Raw genomic sequence first — 18,779 nt, 5'->3', positions numbered from 1 at the left:
CAAAAATCACTTAAATAGAACCCGTGTGACAAAGTGAAGCAGACCAACACATGAAGCCATGATCTAAAGAAACAGCTGAAAAAGCTGAAAGTCACTGACATCCATGAGTCTGGAAAGGGTTGCAAATACTCCAGTGAACCATGGTGGTGGTAGTGTGATGGTCATGAAACCATGAATTCTGCTCTCTAACAGAAAATCCTGGAGGAAAATCTCTCACCATCAGTTCATGCCCTGAAGCTCAAGCACCCTCAGCTAGTCCAGGAGGACAAGGATCCAAAACACACCAGCAAGTCCACTTCGGAGCGGTTCAAAAACACCAAAATTAAGGATTTGGAATGGACTAAAATCCTACTGAGATGTGCTGGCCTGACCTTAAAGAGATTGTTCATGCTGGAAAACTTTTCTGTGTGGATGAAAGAAAATAATTTTGTAAACAGAAGTGGGCAAAAATTCATCTGCAGCAATGCTAATCGCCTCATACTATTTCACAGCCCTAGAGACCAGACGTGGTGTCTAACATGCAGCCTGCTAAATGATCTTTGCAGTGTTTTGGGAGGTTCTCTCTCTTTACCTTATAATATGAAGCACCTTGAGGATTTAGGTTTTTTATACAATTAATTAAACAAAACAAAAAAAATACCTTCTTTTGCTGAGAGTTTTCGGTGGTTCTACTTTTCTTGCACACTTGAGATCGAATTGAGCTTCATGTGGCTCAGGCACTAAAAGGAGTTTGACACCCCTGGCCCTGACGCAACTTTCACTTAATGCTGGAAGTCCTCCTCCTGTGTGCAGAAATATTTCCCACGGTTTCCAGCTCCTCTAAATGTCGGCTTCACGATCTGTAAACAGCTGTTAACTGCTGGGACTCACGTAAGGGCCAGAAAATCGTTTTTTTCATACAGTGCCATATTGTGTCTGAGCCACCACACATCTGCTAATTGTACAGTATACTATGAAATTTAGCAATCATTTTTCTTTCTGCTTTGTTTGTGGTTATTTTATTAAGACAGCGGGAGTCACCAGTAATGATCAGGGACAGCAGCACAGGAGGAAAAGCTGAAGGTAATGATAAGAAATCAGTGTTCCCTATCATTAATGGTCTTTACAGTAACTCCGGCTATTTTCCTGAAAACCCAACGCAGCAGTTAATGTGACATCAGGCCCCAATAAATCATCCTCCACTGACTGGGTGGTGTTAAAAAGGCTCCATTAGAGCCAAAGAGAAAACACATGAACAATCATCCCCCGTCCCGACTCCTCGTTCAGTCTCCTTCCCTGTGCCGTCTTGGTTTCCTCTCGTCTGCCCATGTTTGTCTTTCCCAGCACAGAGGAAATAGACCTGATTCCCACTTTCTCCCCATCACTCATTAACTGTCTCCCCCTTCAGCTAAATCACATGGCAGGACTATAACTGGTACACATATTGTACGGCCTCTCCAGAGGAGGTTATGTAAATGTTATCTCTGGTTACTAAAGTTTAGAGCAATAACGGGCTTGTATCTTTTGTCAGTTTCAAAAATAACTAAAGTTTTGACGCCCCTGCAGTTGACTGGAACACAAACAGTTTCTGCAAAAGTTTTACTGAATAAAAATCAAATGCAGGAGAATCTAAGTAATAATTTTCAAAAAATGACATTTGTATTGGAAAGTGTGATAAAGGATCGCAGAAAGAGGTCCAAGACAAACTAAAGAATAACAAGATGCATAAAACAAGAAAGAAGAACCATTTTTAGGCCTCAAGGGGGAAAAAATAACTTGTTGTGGTTGGTCACTATTTATTGTCTGTTAGAATTCTGTTATGACTAGAGGTAATTTAGGACATACGTGAATCTGCTGTACAGAAAAAAGCACATAGTGACAGTTTTCACTTCTATCTTTTATAGATATGAGCTTTATTAATCCCATACTAGGCAGATTTCCTTGTTACAGCAGTACAAGGATTATAAAGTGAATCAGTAAAAGTAAATTAGAGATATTATCGAAAACAATAAAAATAGAAAATAAAAAAGACATAAAAATAAGATACAACAAAAAGAAATTAATAAGAAAACTCAATAAGAAAAGAAATCAATGAGTAAAGAGTAAATTGTACTATGTAAAAAGTATACTACATAGAGCAAAAATACACTAGAAGAATTAGCTTATTGAATTGACCGTTTACCTAAATAAACACTCAGTAGTTTAACATTAAACTCTGAGTGTTTCCTCTCAAGCTGTTTGAGTTTCGTGTGCGGTGTTTGCACTGCTTTTGATGCCTGCTGACCTACTTCTTGATACGCTGTTCTCACGGGACGCTAGTATTACACTCTTGAGTAAATGCCTCCAAACACTGGCTGGCTGCTGTGTGAGATCACTGTCACTGTGATAACTAACACAGGTGTGTGTATATGGGTTTGTGTGTGTAGCTCAGCTATTGCTGACAGGCATCCACATACCATACAGCTACACTTCCAACTCCAATAAACATTATAATTTCATCTCTAATTTCCTGCTTTTACATTTAGATAAAACTGAGGTTATTGTAGTCAGACCTAAAAATCTTAGAAACATGGAGTCTAACCGGATGCTTACGCCTTGCGGCTTTACCTTGTCCTTCAGTAAGACTGTGAGAAATCTTGGAATTTTTTCTGACCTGGATATGTCCTTCAATGTGCATATTAAACAAATATGAAGGACTGCTTTCTGTCATTTGAGAAATATCTCAGAAATTAGAAATATCCTGTCTCAGAATGATGCTGTAAAATTAGTTCATACATTTATTACTTCTAGGCTGGACTACTATAATTCATTTTTGTCACGGTGTTCTAAAAGCTAACTGAAAAGTCTTCAGTTCATCCATAATGCAGATTTCCTGGGAGTTTTTCCTTCCTACTGTCACCAAGTGCTTGCTTACACGGGTTTGTCTGCTTGTTGGGTTTTCTCTCTGTTAATGGATCGTGATTTGACATTATATAAAGAAAACTGCCTTGAAAGCCATTAGCCAATGAGTTTAACCTGGATAAGCTAATCCTTCTTTCTGACACTTAAAAGGGCGAAAATTTAGAAAATATGGCTTGAAATTAGACTTCTGTGTGTAGCTTGCAGGCTCTCAATGTGTCTCTGTGGGTTCTCTGTGGCTTCCTCTTACAGTCTTTGGACTTTAGGAGGAATTGGTGAGTCTAAATTGGCTGTAGTGTGCCTGTGAATGGTTGTTTGTGGTTAGGAAAATGCATGGATGGACCTGAAATGATGGAGAAATGACTGCAGGTTCACAATCCACAACTGACTTTATCACATACACAAAGACACACTCAGACTTCACTACTTTCTCTAAAACACGAGAGCTTACGACTGCCTTACGGCGGCATATCGCGCCGTTATCTCAGGCATTCAGTTTGTAGACGGCGTCTCCGCCACAGACCTCAGACAGACAGTCGCTCTCTCACATGATTCAGCTGTCTTAAAAAACCTTACAGGCAACATTGCATTTTTGACACGTTTTCAAAAACAACAACAAAAAAAAGGGAATTTTAAATGTATTATTAAAAGAAAAGTACATGCTCATTATCAATCAGTGACTCAGCCCACATACAATCCATTTAACTGCAAACACATGCATGTCTGCTACACATCTGCGGCCACACACACCACAACCACACCAGAAATGTATTTTTATTAAATAACTGACACCTAAAAGCCCACAAAAGCTCTTTACTCAGCATTACTCAGCACTATTACAGTGCAAATGTGCTCAGCATTGGTTTGAAATTATGCTGAGCTAATCCTCCTCCTCCTCGAAGAATAAACCCACACCAGTGTTGATGAACACGAGAGCCAAAACCACTCTTAGAAACACAGTGGAGTTTACAACAATGTCACTGCCAGATGGGATGTAAGCAGTGAGGTGTGACGTTGGTTTGATCAAGAACATGATGGGAATACATAGGAATCTAAAGAGGATATAATGGAGGATATTATCTTATACTTTGTCTTATCTATCATCCCTGATGTCAGCAGCATAAACCTTGTGATGTGCTGGATTGACCGTGTAATCAGTGGGATCAGAAATGGGCCCTAGAGTGCGAGGTCGTGAGTCTGAGGTATCTTTGCAGTGTCAGCTTTCCTGCTAAAAAGCCTAACAAAGGTCTGTGTGCTACCTTCAATAAGCAGCTCGAAACAATGTTGAGGTTGTGTCTCCGACATCAGCACAACTTTTATTTTGAAACTACCACCAGCAGCAGATTGGTTATTCCACGTCTAAATGTTTGCTGGGATCGGTGGACGAGTTTAAGTATCTCAAGCTCTTGTTCACCAGTGAAGGGAGACTGGAGCAGGTGAGTGATGGATCGATGGATCAGTGTGGCATCAGCAGTGATGTAGACACACCAATCCGTTGTGGTGAAGAGAGAGCCAAGTTTGACGGTGATGGTCACTTTACGGAAAGGTTCCCATTCCAAAAGAACTCAATCGTGGATACCAGTGAGCATCTCCTACTGGGAAGACACCAGGAAAACAGCCATGACAAGACAGAGAGATTAAGCCTCTTGACTGGCTTGGGAATGGTTGTATGTATGGAGGGATAGATGGATCAAAAACTCAACAAGAGAAAAACTCAAAATCCAGAAGCATCACATTACTTCCATTTAATTTCCAGCCATCTTCCATCAGGGTGGGACTTAGAGCCAGCTCTATACTTCTATTTTTGGACCATCCTAGAGCAGCTTTGCATGATTCACACAGTAGCCAAACATAGAGAAAAATATCTGAATCTGAACATTTAGAGCAATCTTAAGTCCGAGCTGTTTGTTCACAGGGATTACTTCTACATCTTCATTAGATATATTATATCACAAAAGAAGAAAAAGCCAAATAGGACCCCTTTTTATGGATTCAGGAAGAAGATTTCATTGATTATTACACTTAAAATACATTTAAAAACTAACTTTTAGTGCTGTTATATCACAGTTCCTCTCTGTGTTCTGTTCATTTGCTGACTCATCATTAACTTATCTGTGCATATATAAATATTTATCCACTAAAATGTGGATTAGTGCATGAATACAATAATGGGAGGGTTTTAACTCCTCCATTGTATAAAACGGGATGTGACCGTTGACCGGAGAAAGACGAGTGGTTTATTTATTTTAATAGAAGTGTTGTGATTCGAACACGTGAGTGTTTGCATGCTGATCTCTCTCTTTTTGCCAGTGTCACACATCCTGTAACTGTTTCCTATGAAGGAAATAACTCTAGCTGGCTGTACTAACACACACACACACACACACACACACACACACACACACACACACACACACACACACACACACACACACACACACACAAAGTTAAAGTTATTGAAGGCCTACAGAGATACAGTTGTATGGTGTTGCACTACAGCCTCATGTGGTCTGCAAAAACACTTTACATGAACCAGGCCTCCTGCACACCCAGCTGTCTTCTAGGAATTTCACACACACACACGCATGCTTGCACGCACACACACACACACACACACACACACACACACACACACACACACACACACACACACACACACACCATTCTTGGTGAGTGATGCATGATGGGTGTGTGTTAGTGTAGCGAGCTTATATCAAAGCAGACTGGGATTAATCAAAAACAGACTCCAACATGTTTTCCAGCTCAGATAAATATCATTTTATACCACATCCATCACGTTATCAGCTAATTAACTAATCACTTCATGAACTAGGTCTGTAAAATGCACTTTAGGAATAGAATAGAATAGAATAGAATAGAATAGACCTTTATTGTTATTGTAGATGTACAATGAAATTGTGGGTGCTCCACACCAACTGTGCTGGAATAAAATATAAACAGACAGCAGGAATACACAGCAGACAGGAGAAACAGAAATAAAACCAAGAGAGCGATATACAAAAATAGGAGAAAGACACACATTAGAGAACAAGTCGCAAAGTACTTACAAAACAAAGTTTCTTAAAACCTATATTTATATCAGAAAGTTTGTTTTGTCTGATCAGTGATTGAAAAACTATAAAATTATTGATCTACTTTATTTTAGGGATTTATGAAGTCGTACAGTCAGTATTTGTCTTTTTGTGTCATTTTAAGTTTATTTCTACTTCTTTAAGATAACTTGTTACAGGTTGTGCTTAAAGTTTTGGCTGCTGAAGCAATAATATCCTAACTTTGATAACTACGGTGACATTTTGAAAATATATATTTGTGCCCATTTTAGTTTTAAATAAATGTTTTTCAAACTAATATTTGGTTGTTATCCTTTGGTAGTGGGCATCTCTCTGAAGATGAAAGAGTAACGGTAAATATTTTCCTGTTATGCCTGTAATCTACGAGTCTTACTCTGCCTGTACTGCCAGGTAACGAGGCACAGCATTGCATTAACACCGTTTAACAAAAGATACTGAAATAGCTCAAAAGTGGGAAACGGCAAACTGCACCAGCTAAAAAATGAGCCTACAGCACAATCCAGAGGTGATCAACAGCATTACAGTGACAAATAAACCGAAATTTAAAATAAAATTTAAAATAACCTGGGTTTTACAACGCAGGAGACTTTTTAGACTCCTCTAGTATAACTCTACTTACATTTTGTTGTTAAATGTATGTATTTTTTGTTTCCACAGACAAAGAAGATTTCAGAAAGAATAACAGATCACATGATAATAATAAAACTAACTGCTGTTACTAGCTAACAATAAAACACTAAGCTCTAATCATCAGACAGCACAGAGGGGAGGTCACTGAAGTGCTCAAAATCAGGTGTGATTCCCCTTAAACACTATTTCACCATCACATAACACTAAATAATCTTTTTTTAAAAACACACTGTAGTACATATTTGTGGATAATTGGACCACAGTTACACACAAAGAGATTCTCGTGAGTTGGATTAGACTGAGCTGACTGGAAAACAAAAGCGAGAAATCCCAGTCAGAGTGTTTTGTGTACTCACATGGAGCGGCGTGTTGTTGTTGTTGAGCTGGTCCTGGCTGATGGGTGATGCTGGAGGATGGCAGTCCAGTGCCACTTTGTCCCGACATGCAGTGTGGCACGCGTACTTGCAACCTGCAGAGAAATGACCTGATTATAGATTCATTCACTGGTAATAAAAGTATAAATGATAGGGTTAGCAGTAAGGAGCAGATATGCATACGGAAAAAGTTTCTGTAACGTATATGCAAATGCTCTTTTGATAAGGGCAGCGTGTCGGTTGAGGTTCTTCTTCTGCAAATGGAAAATAACAACATGCAAATGATGACATGGAGGAGGAAGAGGTTTCAGAATAAAATCCGGTGAGATTAAACTATGTTTTAACATTGAAATGCAAATAAAGAGGAATTAAATATGACAATTTCTTTTCCAAATTACCATTAAATAAAAACAAAAAGTCAGTGAGCAAGATTTGGGCTCCACATTCATAAAGGATACTTCAGATGAGCAAAACCTGTAGGAAAATTTTAAAATGACATTTTCTGGATGATACTGATTGAGTCAAATTCATCTTCTTTGCAAACTAGTATTGCTGGCTCACAAGTACAGCATGATTTCTGTGATTATAGAAGTGTTTTTTCTTAATTAGAGAAATAAATTTGGCTTTCTCGCTCCGTAAAAAAATCATCACGTTCAGCGTGGCAGGGGGGCTGGAGCCTATCCTACAGGATGGTTGCCACAACGTGAGAAGCTTTAGAAACAAAAATGTTTCCATGAACTGAAAAAGTTTGAGAATCATGGGACAAAAACACTGAGCAGCAGCTTTGAAGCTTCGGCTTGGCTGAATGAGCTCATCTGATCCTCCAATGTTCATGTACCATTCTTATATTTTAAGGAATAAACATATGATCTCATTAATTCAGTTATCTAATTGTAGACAGCTTACAGATTCTAACACATCAATCACCAAAGCAACTAAAAACATATTTAATTTAGACAAACTTTTTGCTACAGCTTTAAAACTCCAGTCATTCGAGAGAAATTAAGCAATTAGTAAGAGATGAATCAGCTTTTTATCCATTTATCAAAGAAAACATGAAAATGCTTGTTCCAACAACAAAAATATAGATTTCCTCTATCTTTTCAATCACTAAGTCAATCATTTTAGGGCTTTCAACTTTTTTGATTGGACACAAAAACCCATTTTAAAAACAGTCTTTGCCTCACAACAGAGCTTATTAAGCAATGTTTACAGATTTGTTCTCATGACACAGGAATATATAAAAATATTTAAGGCTAAATCAACATGAAAACAAGTCATATCTTCTTCCCTGTGGTGCCCAACTTTTGTTATAACTTTAAATTAAGTGGCACACACACACACACACACCGAGCTAGCTACAACTGGCTACAACCCAAATGCACCATTAAAACAAATAGCACCGAGGAGGAGGGTTGTTCCTAGTCACTTCTTGTAATCAAACAAACATTATTCACTCCAACGCACCCCAACAAAACCCTACACGTGCCTCATGCGTGCAGGTGTGTGTGTCTTTAGTCCCATGATCCTACCTGTCGACTTCTTTCTCACGTGCTGTCCAACTTTATCCGACAGTTTGCACATGGCTGCTCCCATCTCCCATCTTCAACTCATACACTCACTGAAATCCTGTCTACGAGCCTCAATATGACATCCTCCCGGACACACACACTCGCACTGAATGGAACCACACATGCCAACACACTCTCTCTTCTCTCCCTTTGCGGTGTTTCTCGGCCGTGCTTCAGATGCTGATGTGCCATTCTCCCCCGTTTCCCTGTCTGCCTCTCTCTCTGTTGTTGTGCTGAGTGGGTGATTTAACAGTCAAATGGAGGCCACAGTGAGATGGGCACACAGACAGGAGAGGTGGAGGAGGAGGGGTGGCAGTGGTGGATGGATGGATGGATGGACGTAGGACTGCTGACTCAGCCATCTGCAGCCACTCTCTCCTCCCCGTTTGCTCTCTTTCGTAGCTTGTTATGACTACAGTTGGGTCGGCCTATCCAGTTTCCTGCCCATCCAGTCATCCGCCCGCCCAATCATCCACCTCAATCCCTTCTGACAATGAACCTGATCCACAGAGGAAGTCATAAAGAGCCTTGTACATCCATCCATCAATACCATTATGCAGCATGCAGGGTTATTTTTGGACATGAAGAAGATATCAACACACAGCAGGTGCTGCATCAAACCAAACCACAAAAAAGTCAGTGCACCACTTTAAACCATGATAAAGATTTTGGTTCCGCCATAAAGTTGCATTTTCTACTTTTAATTGAAATGAAAAACCCCAGAAAGAATAAAAGATGGATCTAGCTTCTAAGTCCTAATTGCCCCTTGGGGATAAATAGTCTTTCTGATTCTAAAATTAAAAGTTACAGTGTGTGACATTTTTCACCACTAGATGTCAGTAGATTGCAGATTGCAGTTAACTGGGTTCTGTTGTCTTACCCCTTCCAGTTCAGGTGCATAACCCTAGCTACGGTGTCTGCTATAGGACAAACATGTTTTAGTCAGGCATGAGAGATCAAAAAAATAAAATTTAGATTGTAGTCCATGAGGCCGCGGGCATCTGGCGTGTTCACATTTGCCCCAGACTTTTTCCCCATCTGTGGCAGGCCACCGTTTACCTCAGCTGTTAATGCCGGGTGAGAAGTGTTGCATCTTTTTTTAGTCTGGAAGATGCTGTGAAACAGAAACAGCTCACTTCTGTTAAAATTAATTTTGTAAATTATGGCAAAATAATTAGTGTCAGAAAGGAGGATTATCAAGGGTATGTTGTTTGCTATACGCAACTCATAGATCATTAGCCAATTGATTGCCATCATCCCCTCGTCATCATCGTCTTAACTAACCAATGGGTGAAGGCTACATTCATATTTTATTCTGAAATAATTAATGGCATGTTCACAGTCCTGTCTAATAGCAAAAGGTGAAAAGCACCTATTAGTTTGTGTTCATGACTTTTAAACCACTGCAACAAAGCGAAATGTTCTCAGGAGTCTTCAGTAGTTATGTATCACTCGGTACTGATACCGGTACTGGCTTTGGAAAATAGAACAGATGGATGAATGGAAATTTGTGTACAGGAATACCAAAAAATGTCCTTGCATTTGCAATATAACTGACAAAAAAGGTAAACATTCATCTTCAGTAAGGAATTGTTAGGGCTGTTCCAGTGATCGCCATCATATCTCAGTTTTTTGCGTTTTTTTCTTCCTCCTTTTTTCATCATCTTCCTCTCCATCTGCCTCATCTGCTGTCTCAGGGATAAAAGCATTTCCCAGACTCCACAAATCGATCAGACTCAATCAGCCCGCTGGAGGAACGTCTCAAACACACACACACATAAACTCTGTAACCTTTTCTTTTTTTCATTGCCGATGCAGCATGAATGGTAAAGTTTTTACTTTAAGCCTGTAAACATGTGAAAACACATTTTGAGAAAGGGGTCATTTACAGTGAGTTGCCACTGTATTAATATATAATAAGTGACTGAATTAAAGATACATAGAAACTACTTTAAAAAGATAAACACGAGACAATTTTTTAATAAAGCGAAAAATGTACAACTTTTATTGAGATTTTAATAAGTGAACATTTTTGAGAGCTGTATATTAAAAGTATTTGTCTCGTTGTATTCTTATGAATTAATAGTTCTGATTCAGTTGGTTAAGACAGCAAATGCAAAATATAATAGAAAAAATTCTCTCAAATATGAAAATCTTGATTTAGGAAAGTCAGATTGAGGAAAGTTTTATCAAAAATTAGAATTGCATTTGTTGTATTTAACACTACTTTTCTCTTTATTTTGTCCAAAATATAATAAAATGCTTTGATGAGTCTGGACAATCTGAAACTTGACTGACTGCAGCCAAAACTACCATTTCAGTTTGGGTTTTAGCATCTTACATTAAAACTCAGCAGGGTCTCACATCAGAGGTCAAAGGTCAGAAATCCAAAACTGGCTAGACACTATGGATTTTTCACCCGTGTGTGAAAAGTGAAATGTTTTTTAGCACGAGTTCTATAATTTGTTCTGTGTGTGCAGCGAGAGGGACCATGAGGCTCTGGCTCCTTTAGCACTCATGTGCTGAAACACACACACACGCACACACACACACACACACACACACACACACACACACACACACACACACACACACACACACACACACACACAGGCTTACACAGCACAGACATGTCAATCATAAAGTTGGGCTGGCTTAAAACATGCCTTACTTTGTCTTCCTTTATGATTCTAACTGGGTCATTATTTATAAAATAATCTTCATTTTTTATTAAGACTTAAATCAAGTGACTGGGACTATAAACTAATGAGAAAAATGTTTACTTATGGCATAAGTAAACATGGGCATATAGGGCATCTGGTCGGTTGCTATAAGCCATTCGGTCCCTTACAAATGCAGTGAGAGCTTGGACTGCATTAGCAGCAGCAGATTGTTCCCAGTGAGCGTTGGACTTTGCCTGGGTAAAGTGTTTGCCACAGATTGTGTTCATAATTTTTATGGACAGAATTTCCACTTCATCCAACTGGCGAAAGGTTTCCACTTTGGTGGCCTCAGGATCTCGTCTCTGCTCTTTGCAGATGATGATGTACTGTTGGCTTCATCAGGTGGTGGCTTCCAGCTCAGACTGGAGCAGTTCACAGCTGAGTGTGAAGTGATGGGAATGCAGCTTGACTGCTCATCACTTCTTTTTTTACCTGTTGAAGTTCAGAGTCTAGCTGCTGGGATGGGGTTGGCATTCACTCAGCTTTGTCATGACTCTGTGCTCCTGGCTAGCTTAGCATTAGGATGCTGTCTGTGCAGGTGCTTAAAGGAGCTGAAAAATGCAGTAAAATGTGGCTGTTTCTGTCCTGGATGCAGCTTCCCCTTTACCATCGTGCTCCTTTGTGCAATAAAAATAAAAGGAATGTCCTTGTGTATTTCCACTCCTCAAAACCTGTTTTGCTGTTCCGCTCCATTATTTTCCACATAAACCGAAATCAGCTGATTATAGCATAAGTGCCCAGGAAGAAGCCAAAAAACATATTTGATATATTGTTTTTTTCTTTCATCCAGGTGCTGTGTAGATAACTGAAGAACTTTTTTAACACAACTGGGGACTAGTGGACTGGGAGGTAGTTGCTACTGCTCCACATCCATGGATGAACGGATGGATAATAGAAGTGACTTTGTTTATTTAAGCCATGTATGGTGGCCCTTAGATTGGTGCATTAGAAGTTAAAGAGAAAGCATTAACAAGGAATGTAAAATCAGACAATGCAGTTCCTGCAGAAAGGGTTAAGTATCCGGCGTGAAATATGTAGGTAGGACTACACATTGTGTCCACTAACTGCAAATACTTGTACACAAGTTAGAAGACAAAGACAGGTGCGTGAATGAGGACAGGTGTGGGCTGAATACAGCAGCCATCTGCTATCCCCTCATTATCTTTCTAGTCTTGTCTCTTTTGTTTCTGTCAACATGTCTGGACACGCGCTTGGGCGTATGTAATCAAACCTTGAGCCAGTCAGAGTATAAAAAGGATAAAAGTATAAGAGAAAAATAAAGACTGAAGAGGTTTGACATTACCTCAGCACATTCACACACACACACTAATAGCAGCAGAAATGAAGCAGGGTACTGATATTTGAGGTGCGTTTGTTTTTTCAGTTTCCACTAAAAACATCTTTATTTTATAATATTATAAAGAGGCAGATCAGTTCAAAGCGTTTGTTAACAAGTTATTTAAATTTTTGTTTCCACAGCATGATATCTTAGGTTTCCTCTTACCAGAGAACAGTTCAGTTTACTGTAAACTATAGGATAAGTTTCCACTAACAGACGAGGAGAATGGTAAGAAACTGCATAAGAGAAGTTGACCGTGGTGAATACTGGCCACCTAAATGGTCTGTCCTGTTCATCGCTCATAACTCACCAGAGCTTCTCCACAGCAGACTGACTTCCAGGCGTCCAGAACGTCGCATCACTTTTGGAAAGCGATAGAAAAATCTGGACAGTCTCCTCAGAGGTTTCCCAAAGTTTTTGGTAAACCCCATTGCACACACACACTCTGTCTCCCACACACACACACACACACACACACACATACACTGTTTTGAGGTTTTCTGGGCTCCTGCAGGCTTCAGGTGGTGATTCATATCCAAACATAACTTGATATAATTCCACAAAATAGTCATCCTTCACTCCCATCCATGATGCGTCTCTGTCTGCAGTAACTGCTCTACTCTGGTCCCTCCTCCCAGACACACCGTCACCCATTTGTGTTTGTAGTGTGTGTGTTTGGGTGTGTGTGTGTGTGTGTGTGTCATTAGCCACAGGCTAAAAGTGTCTTGTGGAGCCAAACTGTCACAGCGACTGAACAAACAACAGGACAGCAGCTGACACACACACACACACACACACACACACACACACACACACACACACACACACACACACACACACACACACACACACACACACACACACACACAAAGGTGAAGGCAGACTACACTGAAGAGGTTTGAACAATGAGCTTTGGTATTTCTCACAGTGCTTCTAAATGACTCTCTGAGCTATGAAACCTCTCCACTGTCTCCGGCTCAGATGCCGATCTGTCGATTTTTATCCTCGCCTCTTTAACAAACCTCCATCTAGGTATTAATGACTACATGTCAACTTTTTTGCTACTTTTTAAATCATTTTGATCATACTTGCATGTTGTTATTCTTATGGCACAGCCCAGTAGTAACATGAGGAAATGATGTTGAAATTAAAAGGAAGTAGCTGCTAGATATCAAATTATAAGTAAGTAATAGCTTAGAATCAACTGTAGTTTTTACCTGAGTAATATTGGACTGAAACTTACATAATGTGATAATAACAAGGAGTGATAATGTGAAAAAATGTAGCAATACCATCAGACAGAAACAGTTAACTTGTGAGCAATAAAAATCATCATTTCTGTGTAGTATTTGGAAATAAACATTCTTAATATAGCAACAATGTGATTGTATTATTATCTTATAATGAAACACTAATATAGATTGATGTTTTCACTAGTTATAACACTATATTACAATGAAGAAATTAATCCTACCCCATATCCTAAAATCTCTCCTTTGTTTAAAGGTAATGTAATTATCATTTGCTGCTATTGCTTAGTAACTGGAAACATTAGGTTTTTTTTATGAAATAACCATAAATAAAAGCTACAAAGTACAAATATCTGTTTCTAATATAATTTGTATGTATACACAAAAAGGTGGCACTATTGTGTGACATATGTTGAAAGTCTCCATTAACAAAGTCATCACTTTGTTAAATGAGTCTTTTATCTTCTTGATTAGTCATGAAATAAAAAACCTGCACTCAGCTAAGAAACTGTTGTGTGTTTCCTTTTGAGCTTGTGAAAATGGGGACAGTGTAAACAACAATAAACAATTAATGGGATATTTTCATTTGTTGGTATTCTGACAGCTCTTGTGGCTTCATATGGAGTACGGATGTCAGCAGCCATTAGCCCAAGTAGTAGACCAAAAAAAAGAAGAACGTTGGATTAAGCCATATTTAAATGTAGAGGACAAGCTTGAACTGAAGGATGCAGAAGCTTAACAATAAAGAGCCAGAAGAAGAAGAAGAAGAAGAAGAATCACACTGAGGGAGGACAAAGTGCTGCTATTTCTATTCTGTCACATCAAAAATAGAGCGCAAACTGACTGGAATCAAGCTGCAGCCGCCTGCAGAAATCCCTTCTACAGAGCCGACTAATGAATACACACACTAATGCAACATTAAACCCAATCAGACAAAGATCCCCGGCTCTCTTCGGTGGTTCCTGTTACTTCGGAGAAAGAGCCATAGGATGACAGACCCACAGGAAGAGAGAGAGAGAGCGTGAGCTAAACCACTTTCATACAGAAGTTGAACCAAGGACAACACGTTACCTTTCTGTAGCTCATTTCACTTTTCCAACTGAACCAGTTATTGTTTAAAAAGCATAAAATATTAGAGTACACTGGAAACTCAAACATTTTAACAGACACAGAACAACTATGGACAAAACTTTGAGTGCTGTATGATGTTAAGCATTTTAGCTAACTTTTAAGCTAACATTGACTCTTTTCCATGAATCCTCACCCAACAACAGAAACAGAGAAACAACAGAAATCAGTACAGTGACGTTTATTTTTAAATTCTGGTTTCTTAATCTGCAAAACTGGTCAAGTTAATCAAAGATAACCAGTTTATTTTTAACTTAAATGGGAAAAATGTCAGAGAAACTCTGAATATTTAAATTTAGATTAGATTAAAATATTGAGCTATTTAAACTCTTTTTTATATTATAAAACTTTGTTTTTTATTATATTACAGTTTCACATTTCTAAATCTTATTCTTTTTACTTACTTTATTATTTAGATTAGTTTTTATAGCAATAACATTTTAATGTAAGGCCAATATGGACCCATAACTTTACAATCAGGAAGCTACAGCATAAAGGTGACATGAAGTCTATAAATACTCTTTAAAATACCAACCTCTTCCTCAGCGAAGAAAAACCCCCAGCCAGGACTTGGCATTGTTTCATTTACAGGCTTGTCATGGTTTAATAATTTTCTTGGAAGTTTCCTGGAAATTACTCTATTAGTACCAGTTATGGGTGTAATGGAAAACATGCGAACAGTGATTCCTGTTATATTACCTTTCAGCAATCATTATCATCACAATGATCTTCAGTTCTCTCTCATGTTGCTGATTTACTCTGACAAAACCATGAGCATGTACAGTATCCCCAGTAAAAGCTATAATATTTCCATTAAGTCTTTTTACTGAACGCTGTGTTGTGCGAAAACTTTAATTTCAACATTCAGCTGAAAAATTAACCTTTGAAAGAAATAACTGAACCATGCTCTTCCAAGGCTTGGATGCCTTATAAGTCACTGTTTCTGTGAGTTAATAAGTGAGCGAGTGACAGATACGGATATTAACAGTGCTCTGTAGAGGATTGCAGGACAACTGCAAGGCATAATAATGTTTGGGAGGTTTGGGTTTTTTTTTACAGTTTTCTGACCGGGGTCAGCCATTTTGTTAAAATTTAGGTGAAATCATGGGTTTGTAACAGACTCTGTGAGTGGCTGCTGATAGAGAAAAGCCATAGGCACAAACTCCATCAGCATGGCTGATAAAAGTGACAGGAAGCCATAGAGCACATTGCACACTCATTATCCATTAAATGTAGGCTAATGAAGTTAAATAGCTAAATGGAGAGAGACAGAGTAGTAAAACAGTTTGTGTTGTATCTGTTGGGTTTCTCAGATTTTTATGCAGTACAATATGTGGTTTAAGTATAATATTACAGAAGATTAAATGCATATTGATATTAAAATCAGGCCTATTGGGGGAGTTTTGGAGATTTGCAAAGTTAGTGTTTTAACACCAACTTCAATTTTATGACGCTAACAAATCAAACATATAATCTTTTCTTTTCTTTTCATATTTAGTTGTTTTATTTATTTACTTATCAGAATTGTTTGTGGTTGTCCCAAAGTTATGAATGTTACTATTTAAAGTAGCACATATTTTATTAATAAAATCTGAGTGAGTAATGTTAGCTAATCAGAATTAGGAGGTCAATAGTTTTGTAGCTAAAGCTAGCTAATGTCCTTCTTTGATAATATTTTTTCTAGCATTAAGTAGAAGAAAAATTGAAAACATTGTGAATGAAGGAATAAAACAGAAAATGTTGGATATTAAAGGCCTTCTACGTGAGACGTTTTCAGCTAACCGGGATAAATAGATCTTGAATTTGTTAATCCTAGCTAACATTAGCATACTTTAGCTAATAGCTAGCCAGTCTACTATAGGACAGGCAAAATATAAAAACAATGATGATACTTAATTGAGGATGGTATATTTTATAAAATAAAAAGTGTTTATTTGACTAATGCAAACTTTGTTCTGTCTCTAACGTTAATTATATCATTGATACATATACAGATGGACAAATGAGTATATTTCAAATAAAAAATTGGAAACCTTTCAAAAATCAGAACCCTTTGAGTCTCAAACTCCTGAAAGGGTTATTAGGTACACCTGTTTATCTTCTCTTTAATCAGCTATCTAATCAGCCAATCGCATAGCAGCAACACAATGCTCTTAGGCAACTACTACGTGCTGATGCTCAAACCACTCTTTAGAAAGGAGAAGAAAGATGATTTAAGTGACTTTGAAGATGTCGTGTCTGTTGGTGCCAAATGGGCTGGACTGAGTATTTCAGAAGCTGTTGAAATAGAGTTTACACAGAAAATGTCTGAAAAAGATCAAATCCAGTGAACAGCAGTTCTCTGGGCAAAAATGCCTTGTTGATCTCGGAGATCAGAGGGTGACTGGCTTGACTACTTTGAGCTGATAGGAAGGTAAGAGTAACTGAAATAGCCTAACTACTCATCACAACCAAGGAATGCAGAAGAGCATCTGAAACTTTGAAGCAGATGAGCTACAGCAGCAGAAGACCACACAGGGTGCCACTTCTGCCACTTAAGAACAGGAAACTGAAGCTACAACTAACACAGGCTCATAAAATTGCACAACATCAGAGTGGAAAAATCCTTCTGATGGGCCTGAATTCTGTTGCGGCATTCAGATGTTATAGTCAGGATTTGCTGTAAACAACATGAAAGCATGGATCCTGCCTTTTAGTTCGAGCTGTTGGTAGTGTTATAATGTAGGGGAGATTTTCTTGTCATACCTTATTCCTTCATAACAACTGAGCATTGTTTGAATTCCACAACATAACTGAGGTTGAAACAGAAACTGAAGATCTGACAGAAAATCTGAGTCATGCCACGTTTTATCATCTTATAAAATAAGTTAGGAATTTCTACAAGGACGATTATGTAGTTATGCAGTACAAAGGGTTAATGTATTCGAAGCAGATATTCAAATATTCAAAACTTTCATCTAATTTCCATCGAAAAAACAAATACTACTGCAACCATGTTTGAAGCTCTACACGTTAGGGAAGAAGAAATTGTTTCTAAGGTTCCTATTTCTATAGTTTGCTCGACAGAAGTGGACACACAGGGAGGTCCAGAGTTTGCCCTTGAGGAGTCACCCAGTTTTCATTTACACCTGAACCGGTCCTTCTGGATACCAACATGCATTCCAGCGCTGGACTTCTTTCGTAGCCCTGCCTATTTAAGTCATCACCAGCACAGAAACAAGGAGCGATTACTACATATCAGATGGCGCTACCTGAAAATGCTGATGTCACTGATAGAGTGTACCTGTTCATTCAAATGATTTAAACTTCCCTAAAAGACCTGATGAACAACTGGTTCATTGTTGACTCTAAAAAAAACAAAAAAAAAACAAAACGCAAGCCAAAAAATAACCCAACCCCAAAACGGCAAAATTCTGCCTATAGTGCTGAAAAGCTGCATGTTTTTTTTATTTATCCACATAAATATCATATAGGACTGTTGCAATTGTTTTACCTCTTTGGTCAGCAAAATAACAGACAGTATTTCCCAAAGCATATGTAGATGGATCATAGACTTGTGGTGGAGTATGTGTGAAGCTCAGCAAAGGAAAACACTGGATATTTGGGAGATCTTTTGCATTAAATGCTTCAAGCCGCTTAGGTTAAAATCTCCATATCTTCTGGGATTCCTCCACCTTCTATTTAGACTCTTATCTTGTGGGCTTTTACCACCTCCCCCACACCCCTGACTTAATCACATGCACCCTCACCTGCACAGGTGAGACCATTCTCGAAGATGTACTTGCAGCACAAATC

This window comes from Pelmatolapia mariae, linkage group LG17 (genome assembly GCF_036321145.2).
Source record: "Pelmatolapia mariae isolate MD_Pm_ZW linkage group LG17, Pm_UMD_F_2, whole genome shotgun sequence".
Classification (NCBI taxonomy): Eukaryota; Metazoa; Chordata; class Actinopteri; order Cichliformes; family Cichlidae; genus Pelmatolapia; species Pelmatolapia mariae.
Note: the sequence above shows the minus strand (reverse complement) of the source record.